The following is a 27,757-nucleotide window of genomic DNA, read 5'->3' as shown; positions in this document are numbered from 1 at the left end:
CTTCCCCCAACTGAATGGTACCTTTTTTGATTGACGAACTTACATTGATATGTCATTATCACCCAAAGTTCATAGTTTACATTGGGGTTCACTCTTAATGTTGTACATTCTACAGGCTTTGACAAATGTATAATGACATGTATCTGCCATATTCTTAAGTGAAAGAAAATCCTTTGTGCTATATCTAATCAATCCTTCTTCCCCACCTCTTGCCCTGTCAAATCCTGGCAGCCACTGATACTTTCACTGTCTTCATAGTTTTACCTTTTCTAAAATGTAATATAGTTGGAATCATATCGTATGTAGCCTGAATGTTTTCTTTCATCTAAGAATATGCATTTAAGTTTCCACCATGCGTTTTCATGGCTAGCTTCTTTTTATTTTACTTTAAAATATTTTTATTTATTTATTCATGAGAGACACAGAGAGGCAGAGATATGGGCAGAGGGAGAAGCAGGCACCCTGTGGAGGGGGGAGCCTGATGCAGAACTTGATCCCAGGACCCCAGGATCAGGCCCTAAGCCAAAGGCAGATGCTCAACCACTGAGCCACCCAGGCGTCCCATTGTCTCTTCATTATTGAAGGATATCTTGATTGCTTCTAAGTTTTGGCAATGATAAGAAAAGCTCCCATAAACATCTGCGTGCAGCTTTTTGTGTAGACAGGTTTCTAACTCCTTTGGGTAAATACCAAGGAGTACAGTTGCTGGGTCACTTGTTAAGAGTATGTTTAGTTTGGTAAGAAACTGCCAAACTGTCTTTCAAAGTGGCTTCCCACCAGCAATGAATGAGGGTTCCTGTTACTCCATATCCTCAGCAGTTTTGGTATTCCAGATTTTGGCCATTCTAATAGGTGTGTAGTGGTATCTCATTGTTTTTAATTTGCATTTCTCTGATGACATAAGATATGGACCATCTTTTCTGATAGTTATCTTCTTTGGCAAGGTATTTGTAAGGTGTTTGGTTTCTCTTTTAATCAGGTTGCTTTCTTAACATTTAATTAATTTTTATGAGGATGTGTTTATGATTTTGTGTGTGCATTTTATTATTTTTTAATGTTTCATGGTTTTATTTAAAATTTAATTAGTTAACATATAATGTAATATTAGTTTCAGAAGTAGAATTTAGTGATTCATCACTTATATAGAACACTCAGCACTCACCATAACAAGTGCCCTCCTTAATATCCATCATCCATTTATCCCATCCTGCAGTCCACCTGCCCTCCAGCAATCTTCAATTTGTTTTCTATAGGGACACGTGGGTAGCTCAGTGGTTGAGTGTCTGCCTTCAGCTCAGGGCGTGATCCGGGGTCCTGGGATCAAGTCCCACATCAGGCTCCCTGTGAGGACTGCTTCTCCCTCTGTCTATATCTCTGCTTCTCTCTCTGTCTCTCTCATGAATGAATAAATAAAATCTTCTAAAAAAATTGTTCTCTATAGATAAGAGTCTCATTTATTGTTTGCTTTCCTCTCTTTTTTTCCCTTTCTCCTATGTTCACCTATTTTGTTTCTTAAAATCCACATATGAGTGAAATCATATGGTATTTTTCTTTCTCTAAATTACTTTGCTTGGCATAATACTCTATTTCCATCTACATCATTGCAAATGGCAAGATTTTATTTATTTATTTATTTATTTATTTATTTATTTAATAGATGAGTAATATTTCAGTATATATATATACACACATATATATAATCTTTTCAGATATATATATATATATATATATATATATATATATATATATAATCTCTTCTTTTATCCATTCATCTGTTGATGGACACTTGGGCTCTTTATTCAGCTATTGTTGATAATGCTACTATCACAGTGCATGTGACTCTTTGAATCAGTAATTGTATTTCCATAGGGTAGTTCTACTCTTAACTTTTAAGGAGTCTCCATACTGTTTTCCAGAGCAGCTACACCAGTTTGCACACCCATCAACAGTGTAAGAGAGTTCCCTTTTCTCCACATCCTCATCAACAATCTGTTGTTTTCTGGGTAATTAACTTTAGCCATTTTTACAGGTGTGAAGTGGCATCTCACTGTAGTTTATATTTGTATTTCCCTGAAGATGAATCATGCATCTTATGTCTGTTAGCCACATGTATGTCTTCTTTGGAAAAATGTCTATTCATGTCTTCTATCCATTTCTTAACTGGATTGTTTTTTGGGTGTTGAGTTTGATAAGATCTTTATAGATTTAAGATACTAACCCTTTATCAGATATATTATTTGCAAATATCTTCTTCCATTCTGAAGGTTAGATTTTAGTTTTGTTGATTATTTCTTTTGCTGTGAATAAGCCTTTTATCTTGATGATATCCTAATAGTTCACTTTTGCTTTTGTTTCCCCTACCTCTGGAGAGGTATCTGAGATGTATCTAGTAAGAAGCTGCTATGGCTGACGTCAAAGAGGTTGCTGCCTGTGTCTTCCTCTAGGGTTTTGATGGTTTCCTGCCTCACATTTAGGTCTTTCATCCAATTTGAATTTATCTTTGTGTATAGTGTAAGAAAGTGGTCCAGTTTCATTCTTCTGCATGTTGCTGTCCAATTTTCCCAAGACCATTTGTTAAAGAGACTTTTTCCCATTGGATATTCTTTCCTGCTTTGTCGAAGATTAGTTCACCATATAACAATTAACATTTAATTAATTTTTATGAGGATGTGTTTATGATTTTGTGTGTGCATTTTATTATTTTTTAATGTTTCATGTTTTTATTTAAAATTTAATTAGTTAACATATAATGTAATATTAGTTTCAGAAGTAGAATTTAGTAATTCACTTATATAGAACACTCACCACTCACCATAACAATAACCATAATGTTAATTGTGGGTTTTCTATTCTGTTCATCTGGCAGGAAATTTGAATTTTCATCTAGACAAAATTTCTTCATCTAGAATAAAAAAGCGGTAGGTAGGTAATTTGTTCAAAGTCATATACTGATAGGATTCATATCAGGTTTTGTCTTAAATAAAACACCCACTGATTTTCTGTTATTAATCTTATATGCCTGTGTTTTCTGCCTCCACATTGTTGACCTTGGAACACATTCATCTCTCTCTCTCTCTCTCTCTCTCTGCTGATCCTTCCCTCCCTTCCTCTCTCCCATTTCTTCTGCCTTTCCACATCTTATGTATCTTTAACAACATAATTTATTTCCACAAAATCTTTTTTAATTTTTATTTAGGAGTAAACTTCCAGTTCCTCCACTGAGGCAAACCTCCCCTTATTTATTGGCACTAGTCCCAATTTAGCATTAACAGTATATATTTGTGCAGGCCACAACTGTGTTACCAATTTCCTTATAAATATTAAGGACATTGAAATTTATTAAATTATGCATTTTCTGATTAATAACATGAAAAGTGTAAAATACTAAAGAAATCATTACCTTCAGTGAACACAAAATATAGTTCCCTGTATATTTGAGCTTTTTGCTTCAGAAATTATTGAAGTAAAAATAAACTTAAGAGAACAGATGGAAAATTTCTCCATATATGTCTTATATACATAAAGATACGTGAAAAGATTTTGCCTTGACAACTTTATTTCTTTATATCACATCTAATAAATTGTCACCCCTGTGATTTGATATTAACTCTTCCTATTTTGACCTAGATATTATCCCTAAATAGTAGATCAATTGCTTAGCCATTCACCCCTTTCTCCTGTATCTTAGCTTAATACCGTTTATTGAGTCCTTCCACTGAGCATATAAATATACTCAGTTGTCTATAACTCTCTAGTTGCACAACAAGCTCTCTAGTTACACAACTATTTTTTGTTATTAAAAATATGTCTTCACTATCTTCTCATTTAAGCCTTTAATTCATACTTCAAGCCAAAACAATCTGCAATCTTGATGCAACGTTAAATTAATAACCTATTCACAACAACCAATGATTTAAGTGAGCAATACCATAAACGCAGACATCTCTGCAATATGTAAAAGATGCAACACCTACTTTTAATAAAATTTTATCTTTTTTTTTTCATTTTGACACCAATTTTCTTGGTTTTCCATCATATCCATTGCTTCTATTGAATCTTGTTCACAGGTTGCTCTTTAATCTTGTACCTTCAATGTCCCATAGGAGTCAAATTCAGTATAATTATTATCTATTCATTAGACAGTAAAATTTAAGTCATATCATCCATGACTCTGACTTTATCATCTCTTACATACACTAGTGAAACAATCTAATTTTTATAAGCTGTGTCTCCTGATGGTTTAACGAATTCTCTATATGTTACATAGAAGAAAATGAACATATTATATGAATAGTTCACTGAGTTTTAACAAATGTATGCACCCATATAACCAATACCTGAAAAAAAATATAAAATATAGCCACCACAGAAAAATATTCCCTCATATCCACTTGCAGTCAAACTTTCCTCACTCCAATCTCCAGTCTACACTGATCTGATTTGTAACATGATTTTGTTTTACTTGTTCGAGGACTTCGTATAAATGAAATAATACAATTTGCATATTTAATTTCTGGCTTTATTCGTCCAGCAAAAGATGTTTGAGGTTAATCATTTTGTTAAGTCAGTATCATTAATTTGTTTCTGTTTTATTGCTGGTTAGTAATGGATTATATACATATGCCAAGATTTGTTTATACAAAATCTGTTGATGGACATTTGGCTTACCTCCAATGTTTTTGTGGACATATGTTTTCATTTCTCTTGGGCAAATACCTAGGAGTGTAATTTTGCTGGATCAAATGACTTCTGTTGAATTAATTGAGTATTTTGCCTCTATTAGCTTAGGTTCTACCTCATTATGTTTTTTTTTTTTTTTTCTAATAGTTGTTCTAAGGTGCTTATGGAGAAAGTCTTTGTACTATTTATTTTCTTTATATAGCCCACATATTTAATGCAGTGATAGAGTTGTGTGTTTTTTTTTCTTTTTACCACTTTCAATAATTATAAAAGAAGAAAAAGAAGAGACAAGAAGAAATAGATAACACAAAAAAAAGAAATAGATAACACAAATATAACAGTATATTCTGAGTATATAAGCAAGTGCTCTTCACATATTAAAACATTTAACCTTAGTAATATATGATAGATTTTACTATTATCATTGCCATTTACAGAGAATTTGAGAGATTTCCTCAGTCCTATAGCTAGTTAGTAGTGGAAATAGGATTTGGATGAAGGCAATCTCACTCTAAAGCTCTACTCCTTACTGCTTTGCAAATGGCCTCCTTACATTCCAGTATAATATGTATCTATGTTTATTGAAAAATACATTGTATGAAAGGAAAGATGGTTATGGGAGAATAACCAAGGGAATTATTTTTTTTTTGTCAGTATTTAAATTCAAATCAAACTTTTTCTCCCCAGGCATTTTAATTATTTTAGAATACAATAAAATATGTTAGTATGCTTTTAAAATCAATATTAGTTAGATGTAATTTTCATTAAAAATACACATAGTTTGTCTATAGTTTTATGGCATATATACATAGAGTGATATGTAACCATTTAATCATATATTACTCTCTATATACATAGAAACAAATACACACACAGGGTAATCTAGTAAATTCCATCACCCCAGAACATTTCCTTGTGCATTTTTGCACTTAATCTTCTCAGCAGACAACCACCAATCTGCTATCACTATTCATCACTATTGATTAGATTTGTTCTAGGGATTCATATAAATGGAATCATACAATATACACTATTATTTTTCTATTTTCATCTTCCCTGTTTAAAGTTTGGATATTAATCCATCTTGTTGCAGATTGATTTTAAGGTCCCCTTCATTCTATTACATGATTATACCACAATTTGTAAATTCTTTCACATGTTGACGGCTACTAAAAATAAAGCAGTTATAAATATTTGTATTCAAGTATTTTTAAGCATATATTTTAATTACTTAGTATCTGGGAAGGTAAGTGTAGGGTCTTAGTTACTGCCTGAGCTCTAGGGTCCTAAAAAACAGTGGTAGGTTAAGTCACTCCACACTTTTGTTTTCCAAACTCTCCCCTTCACTACCCTTTCATGTTTCAGAGAAATAGCCACCCTCAAGGATTATTTTATCATTGCATATTCCAAGATAAATACTCTTCATTTTTCCTCATGACTCTCATAAGATTCTCAGATGACTTCTCTGTTTACTTGCCTCTAAAAAATCCCAGCCCTGCAATCTGAAGCCTGATATGTAACTTGATGTAAACCTCAAAAGACTCATCACCACAGTAGACTATGTGTGCACTGGATTTCTCCCTACACAAGCCATTGTCTTGTCTCTGGTAAAATGTTCAGATTATATATGACTTTATACCAAAAATATAAATATCACCCCCAAGAGCATTAATATCCAACCTTTGATAAACTCAATGAGCAGTGCTGATAACTTAGTAATTTTCTCTCACTGACCTCTAGAAATCCAATGGAATGGTTGCCTTAGGGCACTTCTGGCTCTTTACTTTTATACAATCTTTTATATTAATATTTCTTTTTTTCTTTTTATCATAGTGGTGACAACATAGAATTTTACCTGAGCTTTGTGCTCTTGGGAAGCAACAATGATAAAGGATTCCCACCTCCCTCTTAAATCCAGGGGAAGGACTAACTTTAAAGATCACTTTGCACTCATGTATCCTGAGATAAAAGCCATTTCTTTCCCTCCTTAATGACTCTCATAAGACTCAAGGATGATTCTCTTGTTTACTTGCCTCTTTAAAACCTCAGGCTCCCTTCTTTTCTTTGAGACATTGTTCATTAATGAACATTATCCCTATTGCAATAACCTGAGTAAAAGCATACCCTTAATTGTCCCATGCATTTTTGTCTTTGACATTGATTATATCATTTTATATTACCACCAGCAATGAATAAATTGTTAGTGACAGCTTTGGAGAAGCTGAGGAGTACCTCCAGATGTCTTGTCTCTCCATCCTCCCACATGCAAAACATAACCTCTCATATGAGTAAATGTTGAATCAATAACTAAACAGTACATCTTTTAAATGATATAAAAGTCATTAGCAAACCAAATTATTCTTTCTATTCACATGGCTTGTTTTGATGATGGTCTGAGAGTGCCAAGGTAATAACAAGAGCAATATTTTGCCTTAATTGTAATGAAACATTTCCTTTATTGTATTAAAGCAGGGGATACTCTGCTTATAAATTGGCATTGTTTTCAGTCGTAAATACTATCCCTTAAAAGATACTAAAATAAATCCTATTCAGGGAAGAACAATGAGGATATTGAGACTTCTGAAGTGTTGTGTGAGGAATTTTTAAAGATACAAGAAACATTTAAATCTTACAAAGGGAAAATTTACATCAGTTTTGAATATTTCAAGATTATTATACAGAAGAATTAGCTTTATAAATATTATCTATAATGAATGGGTCACACCAAAAAACAATTTTGAGCTTTACATCAACTATAGATTTCGAATAGTCTGCATTCCTCCAAAAGGAAGTGGCATTTTAAGGCCAATGTATCACTTTTTTCTTCCAGATAATGAGTTACTTTCCAATGAAGATACTCAAGCAGAGTCTGAGTAACTATCAGTCATTTTTATTATTAATTGCTATTATTATTAAAATATAATAAAGTGATTGGACAAATAGCCCCTTAATGTTCCTTAAAGTAATAAAATTATAGTTATTTTCACAGAAGGATAAATATTATAAAGAATGTTTGTAATCAAGGAGTGAACCACACTTTGTCATTTAAAAATAATAAAATAATAGCAGACATAATTAGAAATTATTTATAAAATCTTTGAAGTGTAACACCAGAGAGTAACTGTATCTGAACGGTTAAGCTGAAAGTGATGCACATTTATAAGTAAAATGGTAAAATTTTCTAAATACTTTTTTCAAGTAGTTAATTTATATTTCTTTCACTTTTAAAATCATTTTAACATTCGATTTAATAATAACACATCTGAATTTATCTTGCAGCATTTATATTACATGTGCTTTCTCAGTAATTATGTATTTAATTAACCAGATGGGGAAAAATCACATTTTCACTTAGTGGTAAAGAATGAAGTTTTAGTTTTTCTCTTTTTAAAAAAATTTCTTTTAAAGATTTTATTTATTTAAGTAATCTCTATACCCCATGTGGAGCTGAAACTCAGGAACCTAAGATCAAGTGTTGCTCTTCTGATAAGCCAGCCAGACACCCCTTAATAGTTTTTTTTTTTTTAGTGTTATGAAGTTTGAAAATAAAAATGTAAGTTCTGTATACTTTACATTTTGTAGATATGTGAAAAAAAAAAACACACATAAAGTGAATGATCACAATTTTTTCTGTTGATTATATGCCTGCCCATGGATTATGGATATTCATATTGTTAAAAATTTTATTTTTCTATGAAGTATTGATTTGTACATTAATAGTTTATGTACTTATCCTTCTCTTTCTGTATAAGTAATCTACTGTAAGTAAGCCCATAGTTCTGGTTAGAAGCAAAACAAAATTAAGACAAACAAAAAAGACACATAGGCACTATACATGACTGATTAGCAATAGTATTCTCTCATGAACCCTAGGGAGACTAAGAGACCAAAAGTGTGTACAAGTAAATGGATTATTCAAGTGTTTCAAAAGGAGCGCTGAGAGATGAAACCTCAGGATTACTTCGCCTATTGAAGTAAGAGGCCTCAAAGTCGTGATTATAGGAATAGTAAATTTCAGTGGGAGGTCCATCCTGTGATAGACCTAGTGTATACAGTAAAGAGCATAGACAACTGGAAAGAAGTTGGAAGTGAAGAAGGATAACAGAGCAGGAGGAAATAATATCTATTTATTTGCCTACAGCTCAGTTTAAGCCATGCATAAGTTATTTCTTTATGATTATGAAATAAATCACAACCTGGGATCCTGTAACACCTGAAGTTAGTTAAATTCTCGTATAAGATAATAATTCCAGTTTCCTTAACCTTGAAACCTCATTAATACCATATTAACCATGGAAAATAAATTTTTAATATTATTACAAATGATAATACATTAGTTTTGCAAATTTTTGTATGTTGTATTAAAAAGAGTCCATTATCTTCAACAATTCGATTATTTCTTGTGGAAACTGGATTAAGATATTATAGTACACAAGAGTTTCTTATAACTACTTTTTGTATATTGACACCTATTGCAAATTGGTTCTAATATTCTCATTAAGAGAATATTAGAGTTTAAGTTTTACTTAAACTATTTAAAAATGGCCAATAGTCTATTAAGAGATTATAGTCAGAAATTATGCAATTGAAATAGATATTATTATATCTTACCTGAAATGAAGGTAATATATGTATCAACAATGTTTACTTGTGATCTATAAGATAATAATGCCTCTCCACTATCGTTCAAAAGAGCTTCTTTCCTATTCTTGACTATCTTTATTCATTCATAATTTGTTTTCATTATTCTTACACTGATTTGTATAACAAATATTAAAAAAAATACTTACTCAGGAAGAGATCTAATAAAGTTTTACCTATACCTAATAGGGAAGTTAGTCCAAAGAAGCCCATTGACCTGGATGATACTCAACTATAGAGCAGCCCCAGAGTAGAAGAGTAACTTGAAGGAATGTATGGCAAATATAAATTCCAAAGAAAGGTTCAACAATCAAGAAGGAATAAGGCATGTTGTCTAAATCTCCAAGTTTGACTTCAAATTGTCTGGGCTGGATTTACTCTTAAGTTAGTAAAACTTAAAATACAGCCTCCCCATTTGTAAGGATATGGTATAAGATCACTGAATGGGGCCTTAGAAATACCTCACATGGGAGGGCACCTGGGTGGCTCAGTGGTTGAGCATCTCCTTTTGCCTCTGGTCATGATCCTTGGGTCTTGGGATCGAGTCCCACATTGGACTTCCTGCAGAGAGCCTGCTTCTCTCTCTGCCTATGTCTCTGCCTCTCTCTGTGTGTCTCTCATGAATAAATAAATAAAATCTTTTTTTTTTTAAAAAGGAATGCCTTACATGGTCAGATATTTTTGTAATATTTAAAATTCCAAAATAATTGTGTATTCTTAAGCAAACAGGATTCTTAGCTTCAGGCCATATTAAAGTCAGACTTACCAGGAAATAAATCTGGATAACTCTTTTGTTACTCTGTGAACAACACTGCACTGTTCCAAATGTAGTAGATATGCTGTGGAAGGGAGCACAACACTGTATTGTATGTCAACAGCAAATAGTTGTTCAAAGTTCACTAGGAAATGCATAGAATTGTGGGCAAATGTTCAGGATGGGAAATGGGCAGAGCTAAGAGTTTGGGAGAGGCCAAAGCAGCTCTGATAGTCAAAATCTCAGTATTTTTCTGAGATCCCCTGTGAGTGGGGATAGCAAGAGACGATACAAATTGTGCCTCCACCAGCTGCCTCCACCAGCCCCCATCTCTCACATGAATGTTGTGACCTCAGCTACTGGTGGATACCAGAAGAATGAGTTTTCCCTGGACCTCCTCCTTCTACAGAAATCTCTGATTCCTGGGCAGCCCCCATGGCTCAGCGGTTTAGCTCCACCTTCGGCCTGGGGTGCGATCCTGGAGACCAAGGATCGAGTCCCACGTCGGGCTCCCTGAATGGAGCCTGCTTCTCCCCCCGCCTGTGTCTCTGCCTCTCTCTCTCCGTGTCTCTCATGAACAAATAAATAAAATATTTTAATAAAAAAAAGAAATCTCTGATTCCTGAATCAAATTTGGAGCAGATGAATTTTCAGAAAGCAAAAAAGGAATGAAAGTCATTCGGAAATTAAAAAAGTGAAAATTGAGTTAGATTTTTTAAAAATGCAGCCCTGCCATTAATCTGTATAGGAGTAGACATGTAGACATAGGTCAAAACAGCTACAAAATAAATAGAAAACATTGTTTTTTCTAAGGTCACACAGCAGCTGTAAAATCATAATAATCCTTCTTTGGCTGATTATTGCTCTCTTCTCTATAATGTTTCACATCTATTTTGCTATTCCTATCCATTCCTGGAGACCTCTAATTGCTAAATAATTAATCCCTAGTCAACCCCAATCCTTCTGAGAAAAGCAACCAATTCAGAACTAAACCTTTTGCAAAATCCTTCAGCAAGAACTTGAACCTTACAAAAAAATCTGTGTTCTTCTAATTTTTTGAGTGCATTCCTCAATGCCCTGGTTCATCTACCTTTGCTGTGAATCAACACATGTGGATTTGTGGGACTTTAGGTTTGACTGGGTGGTCTTTGGCTGATTAGACTTTAATAATGATTTAGTCAATACTTTATCAGTGAGGGGTTAGGAAAGTGCTTTTCATTAACTGAATCTGAGAAAGAAGATCTCCTTCCCATTCGTATCCATAAGGTGCTTGATACCCAAGAGAGAGGACTTCTTAGTGTTAAAATTTTGAAGAATTAAAACATAAACGATAATTGTTCAATACTATGCATCCTTTGGATTTCCCAATATCATTAACATTCTTTCTTATACTGTACATACACTCACACACACACACACACACACGGTAAATGTAATCTCCAATCCAGACATTTCTCTGTCTTAAATTACTCTTACATTCTTTCGTTCAATTTGCTTTATATCCACTACATCTATTTCAGTGTAGGCTAATTCAAATAGTAGACTTTCAAAAAATACTTTGGAAAAGAATGAGTGTACAACAGATTAAATCTGCCCTTAATTACACAGTTTCTTATCTGGGTTTTGTTTCCTGTCTTGGCCATTTCCAAAGAACCCACGACACTAAAAAGAGGTTAATTTTTGTAAATGCAAAATTAATATAATTTGTCTGTTTAAAATATTTCAACATAAAGTACCAAATAAATTGTAGGAATGTCCCAAGTTCTTACTGCTCTGATTATTTTCATATATCATCTCCTTTGTTTGTAACATCTAGGATTTTATTTACCTTTGACTCTTACCAACTAAGTCCATTTAATTTCTTTCCCTAAGTATACCTGAGGTAGCATTGTACTCCCACATGATAAAATTCAGGATATAATATGGGAATTGCCTACCTACTTGTTTGTAACTCCTAGTATTGCAAACTCTGTGGGGCAGGAAGTCTGTCTTGGTTACTATAGTGAATCATTCTGTTTTAACCTTATTCTCAGTACAATTTAGAAAAAGTTCTTTTATGGCTATTGCTCTTTAAACATATACTTCTTTTATAATGCTTAAAAACAGTACTTTCATATTTATGGACCATTTCATATTTCTGGAACTAAGAGAAAAATCAAGTTTTTCAAAACCCTAAGTCTCTTTTATATTTGAATGTTATGTTCCTTCTGCTATTATTTTACTCAGAGTTAATAAATAATTAAGTGCTTGATGTTGCAACATACCTCCAAATTCAACAGTGCAACTACTATGGATACAGTGAGTGCTAAAGTTATCAAATAAATACCCTTAAAGATGAAATTGTTAATCTAAAATAGTCCACCTAGTATCCAGAAAAATCTATAAGTACATTGATCTAATTACCTATGTAATTTCACTTTCATTAAAAACTTATTTTAAAAAATAAAATAAGTAATAAAGAGTTTATTTTAAATTGGGTTAGTCCAACTCTATGGTTAGAATATCCTTCCTTCAACTATCAATTGAACAGTAAAAATTATATCAGGTAGTTATTTTTGTTTTATATCTCCTTCCCAAGCAAACGCTTATGCTTTCATTTATTAATTAACGACATATTTTTATGTTTAATTATGTTTTCACATCATACCATTTTTCCCCAATTAATGCATTATTACCACTATACCACATTTTTTCTTTTCAGGAATCAAGTTTTTATTTAAATGCTAGTTAGTTTACATATAGTGCAATGCTGGTTTTAGGAGTAGAATTTAGCGTTTCATCACTTACATAGAACACCCGGTGCTCATCACAACATATGCCTTCCTTAATATCCATCACTCATTTAGCCTATCCCTACGCACCTCCCCTTCAGCAACCCTCAGTTTGTTCTTTATAGTTAAGAGGCTCTTATAGCTCACCTCCCTCTTTTTTTCCCTTCCCCTATGTTCACATCTGTTTTGTTTCTTAAATTCCATATATGAGTAAAATAATATGGTATTTGTCCCTCTCTGGCTGACTTATTTCGCTTAGGATAATACACTCTAGTTCCATCCATGCTGTTGCAAATGCAAGATTTCATTCTTTTTTTTTTTTTTTTTTTTGATTTCATTCTTTTTTATGGCAGAGTAATAATATTCCATTGTGTGTGGATAAATGGATCCTTATCCATTTGGCACTACATGGACATTTTGGTTACTACTAGTTTAAAGAAAATCAAAGAATAGTATTTTTAAATTCTTAAAATACTTTCTAAATATTTAGTTGATTGATCATACCACACTGATGTGATCTATACTTGAATATGTATTTTAATAAATTCTTTATATTCTATAATATTTTTACTCCATAGAATGTTTGCTAATGACTAGGATAAAATATGACAATATTTTTGAGTGCAAGGTTTAGTTGGATTGACCTAGTAGGTGGGGAAAGAGATGTTCTGGCTCTTTTAGATAAAAATGATAATAGTGTTTTGTTCTATTTTGTGGCAGGAGCTGAGCTGATTAGAAAAGTCATAAGAGGTCAATAAAGCATGAGGACAATTATCAGGCACAATAGCCTGTGGTTCTGAGAAGAAAAACTAGGACTCAATTATTCTAATTGAGAGAAAAGCTAAAGATAGGCCCTTAAGCTGATCTGAACTTCCCGGGATAAGCATTCACTATCTGATGAAATAAGTGACCAAAATACCAACCTTAATGTTCCCCTCAACTTGACTTTAGACAGGCTTCTTCTTGACTCTAGGCTCCTGACTTTTTTTTTTTTCCTTAGAGCATTTACTGAAACAAACAAACTTGTAATTATAAATTTTTTCTCTACCCCTTTGAGATGTATATAAATTATTTAAAATACCTCTAGTCAATTTTACAATCCAGTAATACCTTTCTCAAGGACCTGGAACCATTTACTGGAAAGGAACTGCATCAAAGAAGATAGCACTTCTATTTCAGTCTCTGTTGGGAAGGCAAGAGCCTAACACTGACAAAGCCAATTAGCAAACACAGGTGGCCTAATCATAAAGAACGTTTGTAAACTCAAGAATAACTCAATATGTTCAACACATTTCTTTGAACAACCTCTTCACTATTATTCTTATATAGTTTCTACTAGCTCACTCCAGCACTTAAAAACTCTCCTACCCTTTGTGTCAAAAGAATCAAGTTCAGACTGGGCTCTGATCTCTCTCTCCTGTGCAACAGACTTGAATAGTCTTCCCGGCCTACTTGAGATTACCCAGGGCAATTTTTGCTTTGACAAAAGAAAGTTGGGAAAAGATTACCACTCTTTTATGAAAAATGGTCATGGTAGCTGGTGGAGAGAAATACTGTCCATTTTACAGGTAAATATAAATGCCCAGAATACCAATGGAGAAAGCCTTTAACAATGGTGCTAGAGAAGGCCACTAACAATGATGTCTCGAACAAGATTTGAATGCAAACAGAGAGCACTGGTGAGTGGGAGAATTCTTAGTCATATGGGCCAAGAAATGGAAGTTCTTTCAACACCTCTGGAATCATGCTGTCCTCTTATTCTTGAGTAAGAAAGTGATTTGGATCAAAACTACATTTTTAGGAAAGTAGTCCCTGGAGCAGAGTTATAAAGAAATAGACTCATAATTATCTTGTGCCCTAACTTCCCCTCCAGGCTGGCATGGCCTAGAGGATTATCTTTAACATGACAAAGACTGATAACATTCTAATTGGTGCCTATTAACAGTGGAGATATTAATAATCATTTGTATTTTTTATATTTTTAATTTACTTCCATAACAAATCTTTGTGCTATTTTCTGGTTTTAAAAAAAATGCATCGTTTTGAATTAATGATTTGAGTTCTAAATATTTCTGAAAGGCATCTAGTGTTTTAATTTAAAAGTAGAGGGATCCCTGGGTGGCGCAGCGGTTTAGCACCTGCCTTTGGCCCAGGGCGCGATCTTGGAGACCCAGGATCGAATTCCACGTCGGGCTCCCAGTGCATGGAGCCTGCTTCTCCCTCTGCCTATGTCTCTGCCTCTCTCTCTCTCTCTGTGACTATCATAAATAAATAAAAATTTAAAAAATAATAATTTAAAAGTAGATATAAAATAGATATATGCTTATCCATATGGATTTGTTATTTTGTAATGATTAAATTCATTATGGCAGTATTCCATTCAATAATTGGCAAAACTTTAATATGCATTTAGGTAGAAGTGCTCAATTACAAACAATTTACAGTTATAGCCCTCACAATTGAGCTAGGCCAGGAAGCTATCGATTAGTTTTTCTTAATTTGCAGAATAACTTCTTGATCAATTCTCAATTAAACCAAATCTTTTCTATTTTCAAAAAAAAAAAAAAAGCCCTTTAAATGTACACACACACACACACACACACACACACACACCTTACAAGGAAGATTCAACCTACTGCATTGAGGAATATCTAAAAGCCTACTCTCTACTCAGTACACCTGAGAAATGTCCAATTGAAATGGTTATATATCCTTATTTACTTAGGATGATTAGATTATGTCAGTTGCCCAACATAATTATTAACAGTGCCAAATTTGTTTCCCAATTTTGACAACAAATTATATGGCTACCTCAAACATATGAAGCATTTTGTGTCCTGTTTGTGCATGTACTCCCAACAAGAAAGCATAAGTAAAGGATCAGTAACAGAAACTGATAACAGTAAACATTAAATGTTTAATATTAAATCTACCTTTCATAAACCATATTTATATAATCATCTAAACGATCATTTAAGGTACAGCGAGCCTTCTTTTGTTTTAATCTAAGATACTGACCTAAGTCTGCTTCTTAAGCAGCTTATCCAATTTTAAAAAACACTTTGGTTAACCTTCATTTGAGGGACCTGTTTTCATTTCTCTTAAGGTTCATGTTAATCCCTTATATACATAGATGTCCTCCACTCACCTCCCAATCAACCTCCAAAATGGAGTCACTTTGAAAAACTCTTCCATAAAAATTATCATAGTTGTTTTTCTTGTGCATTATACTCTTTGAAAGCTTCCAATTGCATGTCTAGTGAACTGTCTAACAACTACAGTGGGCCACAGAGAGAGTCAGCAGGTGCCTCTGTATATATTGCCAATTTCTTCATGAATATTTAGCACCCATAACCCTCCCAACATTAAAGACCAGGCAGGGGCCCCCTGGGTGGCTCAGCAGCTGAGCGTGTGTTTTTAGCTCAGGGAGTGGTCCCGGGGTCCTGGGATTGAGTCCCATGGGCCTCCCCACGGGGAGCCTACTTCTCCCTCTGCCTGTGTCCCTGCCTCTCTCTCTCTCTGAGTCTCTCATGACTAAATAAATAAAATCTTCAAAAAAAAAAAAAAAAAAAAAAGACCAGGCAGATTATAAATATCCATGCTCCGGGTTTTTAAAGAAAGTTTAGAATATTTTGAAAGTAATTATTAAAGCAAAATAACAGGTCCATTATTTTAAAAGGAATTTTACTTTAATACTATAAATAGTAAAATTAAAAATAGAAGAACAAGGATAATGCTACCATTTGTGAAGTTTTATCCATGTTTTGAAAGACAGTATTCCCTAACAGAGGAAAATGTATTTAAGATTAGGAATCTCTGAACATACTGACAATTAAGACAATTTAGGGATTCAACAAATAAGTGATTATATCTTTCCTAACCAACCTGTGAGCTGTACTTAGTATTAGAGAAATGAGCCATAAGCACTTGGTCTTAAATAATCAAAAGGATCTTAAATAATTCCTTATTTCTGAGAAATATCTGAAAAATATAACAAAATATAGGCAAAGACAAACATGAGATAAATCATATAAAATTACAGACGTGAGAATAAATGTCAGTTGGTATGAGTGAACTGCTTAAGCCTCCCTATAGTTTTCAAATATTTTCAAAGACAAAAATTAAATTTAGAAAAACATTTTAAACAAATCATGGCTTATTGTATAGTTTTCTTTTCTTTTCCTTCCTTCCTTCCTTCCTTCCTTCCTTCCTTCCTTCCTTCCTTCCTTCCTTCCTTTTTCTTTTCCTTCCTTCCTTCCTTCCTTCCTTCCTTCCTTCCTTCCTTCCTTCCTTCCTTCCTTCCTTCCTCCCTTTTTCTTTCTTTCACTCTTTTTCTTTCTTCTTTCTTTTCAACCTTATAACTAGAAGACTGGTTATTATCCACACTGCTGCCTAGAAATCACCCTCCACTGAAATACTGAATTTTTTCCTGTGATCAAATTCACCACTTTTCCTCTCAACACTCCCTAGGTGAGCTATCAATTCCACTCTGTTTAAAGACTGTTTTTATGCTATGATTCACACATTCATATCTCCAGGTCACATCTCTCCTCTGATTGTGTGTGTGTGTGTGTGTGTGTGTGTGTGTGTGTGTGTGTCTATATAACCTTTCCACTTAATACCTGCATTTGGATATCTCACAGGTATTTCAGACTTGATATACTTAAAATGAGACTTTTCATCTTTGTTTCTTAAAAAATCTGCCTCTTTCCAAACTCCAGTCTTCCTATACTTCTAAAGAGGATTAGCATACATTCTTTAGCTCAAAGGATAAATTTAGAAGACCTATGATCTCTCTTCTCACTTATTTACCAGCTTCCAATCTATTACCCCACATTCTACCAATTCCTCCTTGTAAATAAATCAAATCTGTTTCCACTCTAGTCCCGGCCATAGTCAACCTGAGCCTGACTCTGTGAGCTTACTAAATATTCTCCTCACAACCATTTACTGGTGTTCTGTTTCATCTAAAATAAAATCCTAACTTTACCACATCCTTGAATGCATTACATAATCTCTCTCCTACTTCTCCTACTCTCCTTCCTACTTGCTAACTATGCTGAACAACACTGACATTTAGATTTACTGTTTCAAACATGCCAGGATCTTTCATATAACAGGACATTTGCAACTATAATGTTCTTCCTCTCTTCCTCCTGTTTGGCAATCTTTATTCATCAGGTGTTTATGAGCTTGAACATCACCTTTACAGAAAACCCTTCCTTGATTATTCTTTCTAAATCCAGGTCCTTCTTCCATTCTTACTTAGCACTTAATTTATTTTTGCAGTGATTTTCTAAAAAAAATATATATATTTTGTCTTTTTTAAACATCTATTTCCTCCACAATATTGTAAATTCTATTAAGTCAGACAATGTGTACACATGAATTGTTTTTTAAAAACGTGCTCTGCACCAAAAAAATCATCCCTGTGGAAAGATTATAAATTATTTTTATTTGTTGTTGGTGGTCTCTAGTATTCTAAATTTTCTACAGTGAATATGCATTATTTTGAAAGATGAAATATTAACTGTTTAAAAATAAAGAGAATACATACAGTGGCTATAAATGCTATTGCTATTATATTATCCATTCATTTACATTGAATTGGTAATGTGCTAACCACAGGAGTTTCTGATATTAGAATTATGTAGCTATAATGGTACCCTGGGACATTTTGCTGGCCATTATACTCCTTTGTGCTAAAGGGAAAAACAATACAGCACTGAAAAAAAAATATGCTTTGAATGAACTAGGCACATATATCATTGAATATGTATTGTTATACTTTACTTAAAATTTAAACTAAACCAACTCTTTCTTTAAGGTGATCATTTGAACTGCAATGTGCAATCATAAATATAAGCAGAAACCAATTTGAGTATTTTTATAAACTTTAAATTTTAACATTAGTATTTAACTTTTACATTTCATTTTACTGAGATTTGATTTTCTGGGCACACAATCTATATATGACCATAATTGATATTCTTACTTCTAACCACAGGAGCCACTTGTCTAAGCACATGGACATTAGTCACACAGCCAGTTTCACACTATAGTCTGAAATAGCATATACCATTATAATCATCTGACGATATACACTGAAAAAAACATAAAATTCAATAGCATAAATGAACAAGAAGAAGAAAAAAATCACATCTGTGAAGTTAAAGACTGAGTGTCATTTTTGGGAAAACATAAAAGAGAACATTCTTACTATATCAAGCTGTTGTTACCAATTTTATCTGCAAATCGTACTTGAAAATGTTACATATGTTCTGCTATTATGCAGCACAATACATGTAGATTGGATATTCACTATCAAGGAGATTTACTGTACCTTTCTTGAATTTACTGGCATGAATAATTAAATAAAAAGTATGTATATTCTGTTTTCAGAATGTAAATTAGCAATGGTAGCATATATAATATCAATATACAATAATACCGAGCAATAATTATCTAATATGTTTTGGCTAAGATCTTATAATAATATTTAATGCCACAAATTATTCTAGATATTATTTACTTATTATGTTTTAAATTTTTCAGTAAAAGTACTGAAATATTAAGATGCCTTTAAATGGTTTCTTGCAAGGCCTTATGAAGCTGTTAGTGTTTCCTGGTTATCTCTGCTTTAAATTTTGTGAAAATAAATATAAGGAAAAAAACACAATCAAGAAGTTATCCAAATACTATCTACAGTCTTTCTTTACCTCTACATCTTAATAATAATTTTAATTATGTATTTAATTATGTATTCACAATCATTTTTTCACTGTCCTTCCAGACATCTGGAATTTTAGTTTTTGGCTGTGACTATTTTATTGATGCCAAAAGGGCTTTTTTTCAAAATTCATAATTCATTTAATATTTATCCAAATGTGCACTAATTACAATATCCTCTGTGGAATTCCTGAAATAAGGATGCCTGTGTCATGGCCACTTTCACCAAAGAGCACACAAATGGGTTTGGAACCATAATGGCATCTGAGTAATTCAGATTCCCACAAATAAAAATAGCCAAGGTGATAGACTGACCCCTTCATGCATCATCCACCACACTGGTCTCATGCCATGTAGAAATTGATGGATTTGATAATTTTATGACAGATTTTAGAGAACTAAAAGGGCATCTTTATTTCAAATGTAGGTATTACTAATATTCATGTTTATGTCAATACTCTTAAAGCATGTGCAATAAATATATGCACATCCAAGGGAATGGCTGGATGACTTTGGACAGAGGGTGAGAATAATAAGGTACTAGAATCCATGTTTTGGTTTTAGAATGTTATTTCATTTTTTAAACCTACTGACTTTCAGAAAGGCATGTCATACACTTTTATTAAATGTAACTGAATAAGTTACTAAGGAGAAAATTAATGATTTGTACTTAATACAGTATACAAGATTTGAAGTGTGTATGTACTTCTATTATAGTATTAAAATTAGTTTTTAGTATTTAATCCACTGGAGTTTTTTTTTAATATTTTAAATTAATTTCTTCATATCATATTTGTTTAGTTGTTTAAGTTATTTCTTCATTTTGTTTCTATTTTAACTGTTTTTATTTGTACCTCATTCTTTAAAGTTTGACATATTTATTGCACCCAAAAACCGTAAGATACCTGGGAATAAGCCTAACCAAAGAGGCAAAGGATTTAGACCCTAAAAACCACAGAACACTTCTGAAAGAAATTGAGGAAGACACAAAGAGATAGAAAAATATTCCATGCTCTTGGATTAGAAGAATAAATATTGTGAAAATGTCAATGCTACCCAGGGCAATTTACACATTCAATGCAATCCCTATCAAAATACCATGGACTTTCTTCAGAGAGTTGGAACAAATCACCTTAAGATTTGTGTGGAATCAGAAAAGACCCCGAATAGCTGGGGGAATATTGAAAAAAAAGAAAACAAGAGCTGGGGGCATCACAATGCCAGATTTCAGGTTGTACTGCAAAGCTGTGATCATCAAGACAGTGTGGTACTGGCACAAAAACAGACACATAGATCAATGGAACAGAATAGAGAACACAGAAACGAGCCCTCAACATTATGGCCAAGTACTATTCGACAAAGCAGGAAAGACTATCCACTGGAAAAAGGACAGTCTCTTCAGTAAAGTATGGTGGGAAAATTGGACATCCACATGCAGAAGAATGAAACCAGACCACTCTCTTACACCATACACAAAGATAAACTCAAAATGGATGAAAGATCTAAATGTGAGACAAGATTCCATCAAAATCCTAGAGGAGAACACAGGCAACACCCTTTTTGAACTTGGCCACAGCAACTTCTTGCAAGATACATCTATGAAGGCAAGGGAAACAAAAGCAAAAATGAACTATTGGGACTTAAGATAAAAAGCTTCTGCACAGCAAAAGAAACAGTCAACAAAACTAAAAGACAATCTACAGAATGGGAGATGATATTTGCAAATGACGTATCAGATAAAGGGCTAGTATCCAAGAGCTATAAAGAACTTATGAAATTCAACAGCAAAGAAACAAAGAATCCAATCATAAAATGGGCAAAAGACATGAACAGAAATCTCACAGAGGAAGACATAGGCATGGCCAACAAGCACATGAGAAAATGCTCCGCATCACTTGCCATCAGAGAAATACAAATCAAATCCACAATGAGATACCACCTCACACCAGTGAGAATGGGGAAAATTAACAAGACAGGAAACCACAAATGTTGGAGAGGATGTGGAGAAAGGGGAACCCTCTTGCACTGTTGGTGGGAATGTGAACTGGTGCAGCCACTCTGGAAAACTGTGTGGCGGGTCCTCAAAGAGTTAAAAATAGATCTGCCCTACAACCCAGCAATTGCACTGCTGGGGATTTACTCCAAAGATACAGATGCAGTGAAACGCCAGGACACCTGCACCCCCCATGTTTATAGCAGCAATGTCCACAATAGCCAAACTGTGAAAGGAGCCTCGGTGTCCATCGAAAGATGAATGGATAAAGATGATGTGGTCTATGTAGACAATGGAATATTACTCAGCCATTAGAAACGACAAATACCCACCATTTGCTTCGACGTGGATGGAACTGGAGGGTATTATGCTGAGTGAAATAAGTCAATCGGAGAAGGACAAACATTATATGGTCTCATTCATTCGGGGAATTTAAAAAATAGTGAAAGGGATTAAAAGGGAAAGAGACAGGGGATCCCTGGGTGGCGCAGCGGTTTGGCGCCTGCCTTTGGCCCAGGGCGCGATCCTGGAGACCCGGGGTCGAATCCCACGTCGGGCTCCCGGTGCATGGAGCCTGCTTCTCCCTCTGCCTGTGTCTCTGCCTCTCTCTCTCTCTGTGTGTGACTGTCATAAATAAATAAAAAAATATATTTAAAAAAAAGGGAAAGAGACAAATGAAAGGGAAATATCAGAGAGGGTGAGAGAACATGAGAGACTCCTAACTCTGGGAAATTAACAAGGGGTAGTGGAAGGGAAGGTGGGTGGGGGGGGATGGGTTGACTGGGTGATGGACACTGAGGGGGGCACTTGATGGAATGAACACTGGGTGTTATGCTATATGTTGGCAAATTGAACTCCAATAAAAAATATACAAAAAAAGTTTAAAATATTTAAGTAGTCTAACATTTTAGTAAGCTGTTTATTATTTTTTTACAATGTTTCTGTTTTAATTTTCCTAACTGATAGGGTTTTTTAAAAAATATTTCATTTATTTATTTGAGAGAGACAGAGCATGAACAGGGGAAGGGGCAAAGGGAGAGGGAGAAGCAGACTCCCCACTGAGCATGGAGCCTGGACAGGGAGCAAGGTAAAGGCTCAATCCCACCGGGACCCCAAGATCATGACCTGACCCAAAGACAGATGCTTAGCCAATTGAGCCACCCAGGCATCTTTCTTTCTTTCCTTCCTTTTTAATTTCTTCCTTCCTTTTTCTTTTTCTTCTTTTCTTTCTTTTCTCTTCTTTCTCCCTCCCTTCCTTCCTCCCTTTCTTCCCCCTTTCTCGTTCTTTCTTTTCCTCCCTCCCTCCTTTTTCTCTCCCTTGATCCTCCTCCCTTCCTCCCTTTTCCTCCTCCTTCTTCTACTTCCCTTTCTTCTTTAATATCATTTTAAACCGTGAAATTATCAATAGAAAGCAAAACAATGCAAGAAATGCGGCACTAAATAGACCATAAAAAGACACTTTCTTATAGTATGAGAGCCAGTACAGGAAAGCAGAGGGGTGTCCTGTTTGGTCTCACCAGGGAATGTAAGCGTGGGTGTTTCAAAGTCTCCACCATTCTGCATGAGCATATGTCCAAGCATGACAGTGAAAACACTGAGAGTACTGATTTTGGGGTTACCCAGAAGTTTTACCAAGTAAATTAATTCACAAATATGAGAATCCGCAGATAGTGAGAACTGACTGTAAATCCCAATATGATAATATATAATCAGTGCTAATTCATTGATAAACCCATAATTAGGTACTTTATTTTAGACTGTCATTTTTTAAAAAGATTTTATTTATTTATTCATGAGAGACAGAGACAGAGAGAGGCAGAGACAAAGGCAGAGGGAGAAGCAGGTTCCCTGCAGGGAGCCTGATGTCGGACTTGATCCCAGGACTCCTATCTCATGACCTGAGCCAAAGGAAAATGCTCAAGCACTGATCTACCCAGGTATCCCTCATTTGTTGTTGTTGTTGTTGTTTTTTATAGTTACTAATTTTCTGCCAAAATTCTCGATATTATCTTTCAATTACATAGACATATCAAGCAAAATTACTTTTTTTAATTTTGTGAATGATACTGTTTTCACCCCTACTTGCCTTTATATTTTCTACTATTTGTTGTTCCTCTTGTCTTTCATCATACAATTTGTGTCTAATAATTTTTTGTATCAACACTAGATATTGTGAAAATGTTAGAGATAATTTGAGGAGGCTATGTGTAATGTTATCTTTCTCCAGAAAGGATTTCACTGGATTTCAGACAAGTTAAGGCTATGGATGCTAGCAATATCAGATCACTTTAATCCACTGAGGGCTAGAGTTGTGCAAAAATTAGTCTCAGTTCCTAAGAAGGCTGGTTTATTTAAGTTCATAGTAAATCCTTTCCCCCAAATCAAAACTATTTAAAGTTATGCTCAGCTTTTCGTCTTTTCAACCATGCTTTCACAAACAGACATGTCTTAACTGCCTCATTCTCCTATGTAGTCCTTGTTCCCTTTCAAAGATTTTGGTCTGTAACTTCTTCCTAAATTCTACTTCCTTGATTTCTTCAAATATACCTTAATATATTTTGTGTAGCTTTTCTAGTTATTTCCAGCAGAAATCTGGGGATAAAACAAACTGTCATTGATGGAAGTGGTAGATAGCTGTTTCCTCCTTCTTTAATTGGTAATTAGCTCGTGAAGTCAAATTTCTATTTTTCCATTTTCAGTTTTGACAAATACCAAGCAATACACATAAAATATTATTTCTTTTTTTTAAATTTTTTATTTATTTATGATAGTCACAGAGAGAGAGAGGCACAGAGACACAGGCAGAGGGAGAAGCAGGCTCCATGCACCCGGAGCCCGATGTGGGATTCGATCCCGGGTCTCCGGGATCGCGCCCTGGGCCAAAGGCAGGCGCCAAACCGCTGCGCCACCCAGGTATCCCTATTATTTCTTTTTTAAAAAAAATATTTTATTTATTTGAGGGAGACTGAAAAAGAGCACACAAGTGGGAGGAGGGGCAGAGAAAGAGGGAAAAGCAGACTCCCCACTGAGCAGCACCACCCCCCATGTGGGGCTGATCTGAGCTGAAGGCAGATACTTAATTGACTGAGACACCCAGGAGCTACCATAAGAAATTATTTCTATTTCTGTTATTTTAGAGTGAGGTTAGTATGGATGTCCAGCTCACTAATAAGTACTATGTGCACATTATCTTCAGAATAAGATTAAAATAAACTTGATTTTATTTGAGCATAAATTTTAATCTAACTTTTCAATGCAAAAGCTCTATATTTTTGCTATAATATTAAAGTAGTTTCACTATTAATGTGACTTTCAATGTCAATATTTAAGAACAATGCTAATCCCATAATTAATTATTAATCAATATATTGTGGCCCAAACAAATGCTGGTTAGAAATTGGAATATCTCATAAATTTATCCTGAAAAATATTGAGTTCCCAGTACAATTATTTTCTTTTTCTTTTTTGTATTTTTTTATTTATTTTATTTTTTTATTATTTTCTTTTTCTATTAGAATACATAGATTTCTAAATATATTTCACATATATAGGTATACATTTTAAATGTTTTAAGTAAATTACTTTTTAATCATTCGAGCTCTTACATGATGGTTTTATAAAGTGAAAAATCCATTAATCTCAGGTGCCTGTGTGGCTCAGTCAATTGAGTGTATGATTCTTGTTTTTAGCTCAGGTCATGATCTCAGGGTTGTGAAACTGAACCCTGCATTGGGCTCTGCATTTGGTGAAGAGTCTGATTGGGATTCTCTCTCCCTCGGCTCCTACCCTTGCATGTTCTCTCTCTCTCTTTCTCTCTCTCATATAAATAAATAAATCTTTTAAAAAACCTATTAAACTATTCATTATCCATATGAATAGTTTAGATCTTCTAATAGATCCAATTAGATCTTCTAATTCAACTGCTTAAAATTATAATATACTTCAGCAGAATATGTAACATTTCCAAATGATAACAAAGTGCATTTATTTGGGATCTGAATATCCAGTGACAACTAATATGATATTAAAGTAATCTTTAAGGGGCACCTGGGTGGCTCAGTGGTTGAGCATCTGTTTTTGGCTCAGGTCATGGTTCCAGGGTCCTTGAGATCGAGTCCACATTGGGCTCCCTACAGGGAGCCTGCTTCTCCCTCTGCCTATGTCTCTGGCTCTCTCTCTGTGTCTCTCATGAATAAATAAAATCTTTTAAAAATAATATTTAAATGTATTCCTGTATAAGAATAAAGATCAAAGGGAGAAAAGAACTAAATTGATGTCCATTGGTAACTGTGATCTGGAATAAAAGCTATAGAAAGTATTGTATGTTTCATGTACGTTCCAGTTGTGTGCAAGGCAGCTAGTGTGATCATTTAGTAACAAAATTCCTTAGAGCTTTGGCATAAATAGAAAAACAAACAAATAAAAATCACTTTCCCTGCTGCTTGCAGTATTTGAAAATTACTCAGTTTTTAACAAACGGCCAGAGTTATTTCCAGAAAATAATTTTGTTCTTTAGGTTGTAGATAAATTTCATGAAATAATAATTATAGAAGTTTATGTTAAACTATGTAGAATCTGACAGTGATAAGGAACAAAATTTTACGTATCATATTAACTTTTTTACCATACAAAATAGATGTTTCACTAAAGTTTTAATTATTATTGCTAAGGATTATGCATGTGACAAAAGTACAATAAAGTACAATTTAAATATTATATCAATGAGAGAGTTACTATTCACTTGAAACATATTTTTTTTTTTTTGCTTGTATGCTTCAGATAAATGAAGACAATACAAAGCTGAGTTAAGCTAAGGTAATACTTAGCATTTTCGAGAATCTCAAACAAAATCAGAACAATCAAGTTGATTGAAGACTAAAGTTTGAATACACAAACTGCTGAATTTACAATCATTAAATATTTCACATTTTCTTATGATTTACAGCTGTGTTTAAATAAATCTATCTAATTATACTTAAGCCTGCTATATAATCATAGACTAATCCATTTGTATGCTTAGAAAATGATAACAATGAGCTCCATTGGGCAATAAAGATTTAGATAAACAAATTGAGAAGCTTCTACACTAATCCTAGGTATTTTTTTCTGATTTTTATTTGGCTCCCTACTTCCAACAGATCATGTTTTTGACCTTAAACCAAAAGTAAGAAAGACAGATAAGTCAATGCTTGACACTTCCCCACAAAGACTGGACCATCTGGACGCTTTATATTTGTAACAGGTGCTTCTGGGATTTAGAGCCTAATTCTGGCCCAGATTCTGTTCTGTATGGGTGACTCTGTTGCTATGTGCAATTGTGCATTGCATTAATTGAAGAGAATAGAAAAGGCCAAGTACAGCAATTAGTCAGTTGGTCATGCAGAAAAGAGTCTAGTGGCTTTGAGCCATGAAATGTTGAATGCACAGATGCACAGTACCATCAGTTTTGCTCTCTGTGGTATGTTCCTAGTCTGTGACAGGTAAAATGCCTTTGTGACTTGATCCCGGTTTTCTGTCCCCTTCAAAAACAAACTACATTTTGTAACCACGGGAGAGAGAAAATGCTATATTGACACAATATGTTTTGAATATATAATAGACTAACACAGACTAGGCAGAAAGCAAATATATATATATACACACATATATATGTATATATATGTGTGTGTATATATATATTTATTTATTTATACACACAATATATGCTTTAGTCATGAAATATTTAGATGTGTTATATACTGTATGAAGGTACTATTTTTTAAAGATTTTATTTATCTATTCATGATACAGAAAGAGAGAGAGAGAGAGGCAGAGACATAGGCAGAGGGAGAAGCAGGCTCCATGCCAGGAGCCCGAAGCGGGACTTGATCCCGGGACTCCAGGGTCACGCCCTGGGCCAAAAGCAGGTGCCAAACTGCTGAGCCACCCAGGGATCCCCCGAAGGTACTATTTTTAATAGCACTTTTCAAAATTAAAGAAATTTTCAAACTCAGGGGTACAAGTTTAACCTTTTAAAATACACATAATAGTTACTTAAAATACCAGTTTCCTCATTTATAAATTAGTATAGTCAATAATCAAATGATACAATGACAGACAAGAATGATAATAATTGAATTATTTTATTTGGTATCCAACAAATAAAACAACTCAAAACTCTGAAAGACTGAGACTATTTTAACATCTTCA

The sequence above is a fragment of the Canis lupus genome, chromosome 17 (genome assembly GCF_048164855.1).
Source record: "Canis lupus baileyi chromosome 17, mCanLup2.hap1, whole genome shotgun sequence".
NCBI lineage: Eukaryota > Metazoa > Chordata > Mammalia > Carnivora > Canidae > Canis > Canis lupus.
The sequence above is the reverse complement of the archived record's forward strand: the minus strand, read 5'-3'. Positions refer to the sequence as shown.